The sequence below is a fragment of the Mustela erminea genome, chromosome 2 (genome assembly GCF_009829155.1).
Source record: "Mustela erminea isolate mMusErm1 chromosome 2, mMusErm1.Pri, whole genome shotgun sequence".
NCBI lineage: Eukaryota > Metazoa > Chordata > Mammalia > Carnivora > Mustelidae > Mustela > Mustela erminea.
Window position 1 is genome coordinate 117333941 of NC_045615.1, and position 9194 is coordinate 117343134.

Sequence of the window (9194 nt, forward strand, 5' to 3'; positions counted from 1 at the left end):
CCAGAAAGTTCTGCTCCTACTAATCACATCTTGTAGAGTGGCAGTGATTAAGCCCTTTAGGTTTTGATGAGTCTGAACCTCTGAAACACCAAGGAAAATACCTAATTACACATGGAGATGAAAGCCATGTAGGAAAACCCAGTGTCCTGAGAGAGCATAGAGGGGTCCTGATTTAGGATCATCAAGGCCTGCTCTGAGTACAGAGTAATAGGAGCGGAGAATGAGGATGCGTGAAATGAGCTAGATGAGGAACCGGCAAAGAGCCCTGCAGGAAGGGGGCCTGGCATATGCTTGGAGCCACATTGCCAAAGGAGAGAACATAGTAAATACGAGTTTCCAGCCCAAAGAAACCAACTCCCAGCTGTGCTGTCATTGAGATTCATTGGCAAGAGGTCAGAAGGGAGACTCCCAACTTCCATGTCACCGCCCAGCCCGACCCTTCCCTAGGGGCCCCTCCCCCCTGCCCCAGCACTGTCAAGTCCTGGGGCAGAGTACTCTGCCCATGTAGACTGTTCTCTCATTGCATATTGTTTCGGGTGGGGATTGTTGCATAATAAACCCCAACACTGGGTTCTCCCACTTTGGTGGGTTGGTTGGTTCTTCGGTCGGCACCGCCCTGGCTCACACGGGCAGGCACACTCCATGGGTGGGTGGCCTGGGGCAGCAGGGCACCTCCATCCATGTGGTGTTTCCTCACAGGTTCTTTGTGCCATGGCTGTCTCAGAGCAAGTTTCCAAGAGGGTGAGTTGGGAGGCCTAAGGCTCCCTGAGGCCGAGGCTCTAGAACATACCTACTATCACTATGCCGCATTCTATTGGTCGAAGTAAATTGGAAGGCAGGAGGTAGGGAGAAGAGGCTTACTCCTTTCTGTTTTCTTCCTGTTCCCATCCATATCAGCAACAGCTCTCAGACCTCAAGAAAGGGTCTGGAGATTGATAGTCTGAAGGCTGGCTTCATTTCTCAACAATGCTGCAATGGACCCAGGTTCCTATCTTCCTACTCTGTCACCTGTGGGAGTTGTCTCTTCATCTTCATGCCTGTTGCCTCATGATAGCAAGATGGTTGCTGCAGCTCCAGACATCATGGCTACATTAAAGGAAAGCAAAGATGGCTTTGAGAGGTAATGAGAAAGAACTTCTTTCTTCTCTCTCTCCCTCTTCTTTGCTCACTGTCTCTCTCTCTCTGTCTTAAGATTTCCTCAACAGACTTTCCCCCACACTTCATAGACCCAAAGTAGGACAGTACACCATCCCTAGCTGCATGAGACACTGGTTAATGTAATATCTAGCAAAGGAGGATGCGATTACCACAACAGGCTAAGGTCAATCATCATTCCCTATCCAGAGCTCCACCTACTCCCTGAAAAAAGTCAAGGCTCTCTTCTCAGTAGGGGGAGTAATGAGAAATGTTGCAGAGAAAACAGTCTCCATCCAGCCCTGGGCCCAGCCTGCCTCCCTTGCCCCCTGGCTGATCTGCAGTCACTCCACTTGGCTCCCCTCCAAGTCTCCTTACCCCAAGCTTGCCACAACCTCTGCACAGCTCCCCCGCTCACAACCTCTGGGCACCCCCCATCAAAACACAAGAAGGGAAGACAGAGAAAGGAGCTTTGGTCCTCCCGCTACTGGGTGTGTAGGCAGCTACACAAGCCTGGGGTCCCGTGCTGCAGCCCCCTGGTCTCTCTCTCTGCCTTGGCTCCCACACTCTTGGCCAAGGACCCTCTTTCTGGCCACTTAAAGAGACAGAGCTCCCCTTCCAAGCTCTGCTTTTCCACATATGCTCTCAGTTCCCCCAGAAGAGAGGTTCAGGCCTTAAAAAAAATTTCAGAGTCCCACCAGGGCCCTGTCTTCCTATTCTTCCTGCAGCTGCCCAGTTGTGGCCTTCCTGTGTTAAATAGGGAAATAAATGACTTTAGAAGAATGCTTTCCCCTTACTCGAACAGGCTGAAGACCCCAGCCCAGGAAGCCTGGGCATGCCACCTCAGGGACATTTGACTGCCCACTCCCCACCCCTGCCTCTCCACCATCACCCATAGCTGAAACGTATGGTCAGACTGAGAGTTGGGGTTCCCTGGGGGTCCCTTCCCCTAAGCCATGAGCACCCAGTGGAAAAGCTCCGGACCCAGGCTCTCTAGCGCACCCATGCCTATCCGGATATTTCAAAAGTTATTCACTCCACCAGCGGCCAGCAGGGTACAGAAAAGCAAAGACCCAGGCACGTGACCTTTCCAGTCTCCACGTGGTGCCCTTTTTCTCCATGACCTCTTGGGGCCAGAGGGTGAGAAAGGCATTTCCACTTCCTTCGTGTTATCCCCTCCTTCCCTGCTCTATTCCCAGGGCCTCAAACTGTGCCCGGCACACAGTGGGTGCTCAGCGCATGTACTCTGGATGGGTGAGCACCTAACGTCCAGCCCATTCTCCCCCGACCCTCACTTTGGCTCTTCCTGGCCTTTCCTACCTATCCTTTAGTTTCCCACACACACTCGCATTTTCCAGAAAGCCCTCCCATCCTCTGAGCAACTAGAATGAATTGAGAGTTTCTTTTTTCTCCCTCTGGCCTCTCCCTGAGCCTCTTCCCCGCCCCCTCTGCTTAGAAAGGATTTTTTTTTTTTTTTTTTTAGCTTTGTGTTAGATCAAGTTGCATATGCGCCCTACTCCCATTCCAGGTGTTTGTTCCTTGCTGAGGAGAACAAGAGACATTTTATATTGCATTATATTTGTTCCCCCTGCCTCTTACCCCCATTTCCTGGGCCCATCACCGTGCTTGGCACACAATGGGTGAATACTTGTTGAACTACTACTAATTATTATTAAATTGTTCATGTGTATATTACATTGTATATAACATGTATATGTATTATATTTACCTATATCAGATGGATGTTGTATACATATATATAAGACACTATGTATGTTATATATACAAGTTATAATGTGTCTTCCTCTACATTCTTAGCATTTTATTAACTCATTCCATCCTCCCAGCAGCCCTGAAGGTTGTCCAAGGCCACACAGTCAGTAGGGGGGAGGCCTGGGAAGCTACCATTGGAGGGGCCCTGGTTTTAAAAATACATTCTTTTTAAAGATTTTATTTATTTTAGAGAGAGAGAGAGCATGAGCGGGGGAAGGAGCAGCAGCAGAGGGCATGGGTGGGCTGGGGGACGGAGAATCTCAAGCAGATCCCCCGCTATGCACGGAGCCTGACTCGGGGCCCGATCTCAGGACCCTGAGATCACGACCTGAGCCAAAACCCAGAGTCAGATGCTCAACGGACTGCGCTCCAACAGCGTATTCTAAGAGAAAGATGTGGGCTTTTGGAGTGCCGCAAATTCAGGAAGACTTCTTGAAGGCAGGGGTAGAGTCCATGGTTATTTAAAGGAGAGGAAGCGCATTTTCTAGGTGGGAGGAGGCAGAGGAAAACAAGGCAGAGGGGGGTCCACAACAGGAGCTGTTTTCCCTTTTTCTATCCCTCACTCATCTGGCCTTAAGTCAGCGAACTTGAAAGAGCAACTGCTTTATTTGGTTCCAGGCAAAGATGTTTCCAACAAACATTATCCGGATATGCTGACTGTACCAGCCTCATCGCTGCTGGAAAAGGTGCCCCGTCTCGGTGCATCAGACCTTTAGTAAGAGTTTACGGTCCGTTTTCAAGGTGCATTACCTTCCACATAGGTATTCCGTGGATTGCAGAAATGCCATCCACCGTAGCTAAAGGGTTCCATCTCCATCTGCATAATTCCCGATGCTGTCAGTCGGCGTGACATGTGTGCACTGGGCCTCCCACGGCCATCTGGCAGCCTCTCTGAAATCACAGCTTCCCCTGCACCCCCCAGCCCTGTCCTCCATCAGGAATGGGGTCCCTGAGCCAAGACTATCGGTAAAGCACGATTGGGACGTATGGATGCTGGTGTGATGATTTAGCTGCGTCACTTGCTTTCTGACATTTCCATAGCTCTTCCCGGCTTCACCTCTGCGGCTGGCCGGTTGAAAGCGGCAGGAGGCAACAAGCAGAAATTGAATTTTCCACAGTATGCTCATTTGGGTGGCTCATTCCTCAGTTCTATGGGCAGCTACCTGGGAAGGTTCCAGCAGCTGCTACTGTCCCCCACGCTCTGCCCTTGCCACTCCCCTGAGGGGAACTGTCCCCACCTGGGAAGGGAAACTTGGCTTTGAGGAGCCAGAGGTAGGAGTGTGCCTTTCTCTGGGGCCATTTAAGTGGTATATGGAGCTCCCCTCCCCCTGCCCTAAGTATCCTCAGAAAGCCCAAGAGAATTTCCCATTTTGTTGACAATTTGGCTACACAAAGACTCCCAGGAATGTCATAGGGAGTGTGCTTATGGGAAAGGTCCATCAGCGTCCACCTAGCCAACATCAGCATCCACGCTTGGCTGGTTCTCTAAATCCCTCAGACGAAGGAATGTTTGCCTGCAGCAAGGTGACACCAGAATCAGCAAAGAGAGATTTTCTTTGCAGTCTTGACACCAGAACAATGGGCTGATGTGAGGGTGTGTGAGTGAAGTGAGCGCACCAGACAAACTGGTTATTTGCTTTTGTCTAAACTCTAAATCCTCCTTCTCTGACTGAGCGTTTCACTCTAACACCTATGAGGTGGGTGTCGCCCTGAGCGGTGGCTCCTCCATTCTGGTGGGTAAAGGAATTTCCTGCTGGTTGTGTCAGGACCTGTCCAGTCTCCAGGGGTGCTGACTAAGTTGCTTTGAATGAACCCAGGACAAAGCACGGCAAGCAAATACTATGTAGGATTCTCTTGTAGGTGCCTCTCAGCGGTAGTTTAAGAAACACGCTTGCTCGGGCACCTGGGTGGCTCAGCTAGTTAAGCATCAGCCTTTGGGTCAGGTCATGATCCCAGGGTCCTGGGATCGAGCCTCATGTCGGCTCCCTACTCAGTAGGAACCTACTTCTCCCTCTCTCTGCTGCTACCCTCCTTGTACTCTCTCTCTCTTTGTGTCAAATAAATAAATAAAATCTTTTTAAAAAGAAAAGAAGGGAAAGGAGAAGAAAAGAAAAGAAAGAAATGTGCTTGCTACCCACAGTCCCTTCCCTCTGCACTGAATCTTTCCTTGATGGCGTGGGTACCAACATGGGATATGTTCTGTGTGCCCTCTTTTCCATCCCTTAGACACTGTGTCCACTCCCAACCTCTGTAATTTACTGCTTGGGAGACCCTCACTTTCCTGTGTCCTCCCTCCCATGGTGTTGGCTTGTTTCTGTCCAAAGGCAGGTGCCCCCCACTCCAGGTCACACCTGGTTCTCCATTTGAGCAGCAGCCGAAATGACGCCTAGCATGGCAGCAGACTTTATAAATATTTTCGAGCTACTGCATTTCATATATATTAAGTATTAACCTTGCTTCAGGCCCTAAGCTAGCTGCTAATGAGAAGACAGTAGACAAATAATTCTAACCAAAATTGATAAATAGCACTGAAGGTAAAGTCTAAAGCCTCAAACCTGTTGGATTGGCCTAGGTTGAATAAAGGAAAACACCCAGCGTTGGCCAAGGTGAGGAGAAGCTCTGACAGTGTGTGTAGGGCTATAAATTGGTAGGACCATTCTGGAAAGCAATCTGGTGATATGTGACTGAAATAAAAATATCTATTCCCTTTGATGCTAAAATTCTAGTTCTAGGAACTTTTTCTAAGGATAACAGAACAAGGACACAAAGTTGTTCACTTGAGTTGTTCCACAAACATCTACTGAGGACCTTCTTTCTATACACCGGACCTGGAGCTGGGTACTGGGCAGAGTGTGATCGAGCAGGCAGGAGGATGGGAAAGCGTGGATCCTGTCCATGTACGAGTGTCGGGGGTGGGGCGGAGAGGGGTTATCAGAGCAGAAGGCCGGCAGCACCCTCAAAGTCATTCCAAGGCTGACCCTTGCCACATTTTGACAGAACAGCATACTAAGCAGCCATTTAAAACGTTGCTGTGTGTCTGTCGTCACTGTTGGAGGAAGCTCTCTGTGATACTGTTGAATAAGAAAAAATGCAAATTGGGAAACAGAAAATGTCTCATTATGTCAAGTGACACATAAATGTCTACATGAGTGTATACATAGAGAAAGGTGTCGAAAACTTCCCTGTCAGATGTCAGAATGTTCAGAGGATTTGTTTCTGGCTCATAAGGTGCTGTGTATGTTTCTTTCAAACCTTTCTGTATTTAATTTTTTTTACACGAGCAGGTACACCAAATGCAAATACCATCTTTGTAAACAGGAGGAATGAGTGAATGAGTGAATGAATGAACGAACCCACAAGGAAAAAAGCAAAATGGTATCAAGGCTCGTCCAAAGAACTCAGTCCCTGGGAAGGCCAAACCCTCCCACTCCGCCCCCAGGAAAATGTGAGCTCCCGGAGGGTACGGACTCGGGGAGCCGGTAGTAGGTGTGCATTTGCGTGGCTGCTGCCCTTCTCCTGTGTCCTAAGGTGACCCCCTCTCACCCCAGAGAGCCTCACAGGTCTTCCCTCCTCCAACAACAGTTGCACCCCGTGATTTTCCTGGGCCTCTTCCACCTGGGAAGCTCGGAGAGGCTGAGACTCAGACAACGGGTGAAATCAATCCAGGTCCCATCGGGCTGGGGTTGGCTGGCTGGCCCCGGGTTGTTGTTTCTTATCTGCAGAGGCTCCGTGGAACTGGCTGAGTGACGAGGCACAGCTGAGGCTGTTAAATCTTCCCCGGCCACGCATGTGCTGTCAGGATTATTCACAGTGGCTTCGGTCCCCTGCCCGAGACCCCGTTTCTCCAAAGACACCCTTCCAAGCCCAATGCAAGGCTAATAAGCCCAAACCCAAATTGATCTCCCAGCTGTTCTTCCGAGGTGCTGCCAGCGCCCTTTGCCGAGCCAAGCGGTTTGGGATTGCCATAAATTGGGGCGATTTTTCATCCGGGGCTTTTCATCGGCTTCAGAAACTGTTCTCATTCAGCAAAGTCTTTGTGTTCCGGGTTTTTTGTTTTTAAGATTTAAATTTTTTGGAGCTGTTTTAAGTTTACAATAAAATTGAAAGGAAGGTGTAGAGACTTTCCATATATCCCCCTTACCGCTCCACGTGCATAGCCTCCTCCATTACCAACAACACTTATCACAAGGGTGGTTGTTTTTGTTTGTTTGTTTGTTTGTTTTTATTAAGGATGAACCTACGTCGCCACATCATAATCCCCCAGAGTCCATAGTTTACTCTTGGTGTTATACATTCAGTGGGCTTGGACAAATGTGTAATGGCATATATTACCCGGAGCCATAATGGTGTTGGCAGTTGTGGCAAAGGAAGAAACAAATATAACAACAAATACTTATGTAGAGCTTGACCTTTCATAAAGCATGTGCCTGTATATAATCCCATTAGCTTCCATTGCAAAGCCAGGTTTTCCCTTAGATGCATAGCACTCAGTGGCCAGGCAGGATCCATTTACTCATTCATTCATTCGCTTATTGACAAACACTTTTGTCTGAGCTCTAAACTTTTTCCCAGACACTCTGCTAGGTGATTGTATTGTCCAGGGTATGCCAGAGTAACAGAGCTGTTATGATATTTAAATATAAAGGGAAAAGTTTATTTATAAGGAATCTACTTACAGCTATGGAGGATGACAAGTCCAAAACCTACAGGGCAGACAACCAGGAAGAGCTAATCATAGTTCAAGTCTGAAGACCGTCTGCTGGCAGAACTCCTTCTTGCTCAGTGGAAGTGAGTCTTGTTCTAGTCAACTGATTGGATGGGGGCCTTCAACTGATTGGGCGAGGCTCACCCACATTATGGAGGGCAATCCCTTTTACTCACTGTCAACTGATTTAAATGTTAGTCTCATCCAAAACACCTCACAGAAACATCCAAAATAATGTTTGACCAAATATCCAGGCACTATGGCCCAACCAAGTTGTCATCACATAAAATTAAGTACCATACTAATGAAGGCACTCAACTGAGTAAACTCAGCCCTCCACAGTATGTACTGGAATGGTAGTACAAGACAGGAAGTGATACATGCTATGAAAGAGACACAGATAGTGCTAGAAGTCGGAACCGTGCTTCATTTGGCCATGGGTAAGAGGGACAGGAGCAAGGGGTTCACAGGAGGCTTTCTGGAGCAGAATTTGAGTGGGCTCTTGAAGGATGGGTAGTCTTTAGATGGGTGCACATAGAGGGAGGAGCATAGATGGCACGAGGTAGATGGAAGGGCGTGAGCAAAGAAAGATTCAAATCTGTTCATGGAGCAAGCCAGGAACGGATTACAGGTATGTAAAGAACTAACAAGCAATTTTGCAATCAAGAGAACAAAGGCATTGCACCCTCGATGTTTTTCTTGTCCTTTTGTGCCTTCCTATTGCCTGTGATCTGACTTCTTCCTTCGCAGAGTTATAGTTAACCATGAGTAAGGCAGGCTGTGCGACACACGCATCCACTGCCTGCCCCAGCACCCGCAAAATGCCACCTGCACCTCCTCTGGGAGATACTTTTCTCCAATCTCCCAATCTTGAACTCGTCAGAGCCCACACTCGCGCTGCTAGAGTGATTGGTTAAGAATGAACACGTGACGCCACAGGGCCAATCATGCCTTATGGGGTGAGGGTTTCACTTTTAGTCTCCCCATGAACGTGAGATGTGGTGGCAGTGAGCCAAGGCACACACAGGAGCGCAGTGCAAAGAAGGGAGAGAAGACGGGTCCTGGTACCTCCGCACAGAGCCCTCAGAACATGGAGGAGGCTTCTGCGGGACAGAGTGTGAGCTCGAGGTCTACAAGCATCTGGCAATGATTAAAACCTTGACAGGAATATGAGCAACAACTGTTTACTGAACACTTAGTGTGAGTCAAACACGAACGAGTTGTCCCACCCTTGAAAGGTAATTGCTATTACCCACCCCCACCACCATTTTATCGCAGAAAAAACAGCCTCCAGAATCTAAGGAATATCCCTGAGACCTTCATCGAAAGGTAGCAGGAAAATCAAGTTCAAACCCAGGTCTCCCTGGTGTGGAACCCCAACTCCTGCTTCTTCAGTGGTTCAGAAACACCTGGAAAGAATCTGAGGAAGTATGGAAATCCAGGACTCCCGCTAAGACAGGTGGGTCACTTGACCTAGAAAGGGGCCCCTGGCACCCCTAATGGGCAGCCACCGCAGGAGATCGTGTGGGAGGCGTTCCTAGTGCTGGCCGCTTGCACAGAAGCATGTGACCCCCACCTCCCA

General features: G+C 48.9%; 1 long non-coding RNA gene across 2 annotated transcripts; it reads left to right on the plus strand.

Annotated features, from left to right (window-relative positions):
* Positions 1-617: 617 nt before the first annotated feature.
* LOC116583726 lies at positions 618-8964 on the plus strand. 2 transcript variants are annotated; one of them, XR_004282855.1, is made up of 3 exons: positions 618-741; positions 898-1120; positions 8891-8964. It is a non-coding gene; the product is annotated as an uncharacterized LOC116583726 (long non-coding RNA). The 2 variants fall into 2 exon arrangements; XR_004282852.1 differs by lacking the exon at positions 8891-8964 and adding an exon at positions 3526-3883.
* The last annotated feature ends 230 nt before the right edge of the window (positions 8965-9194 follow it).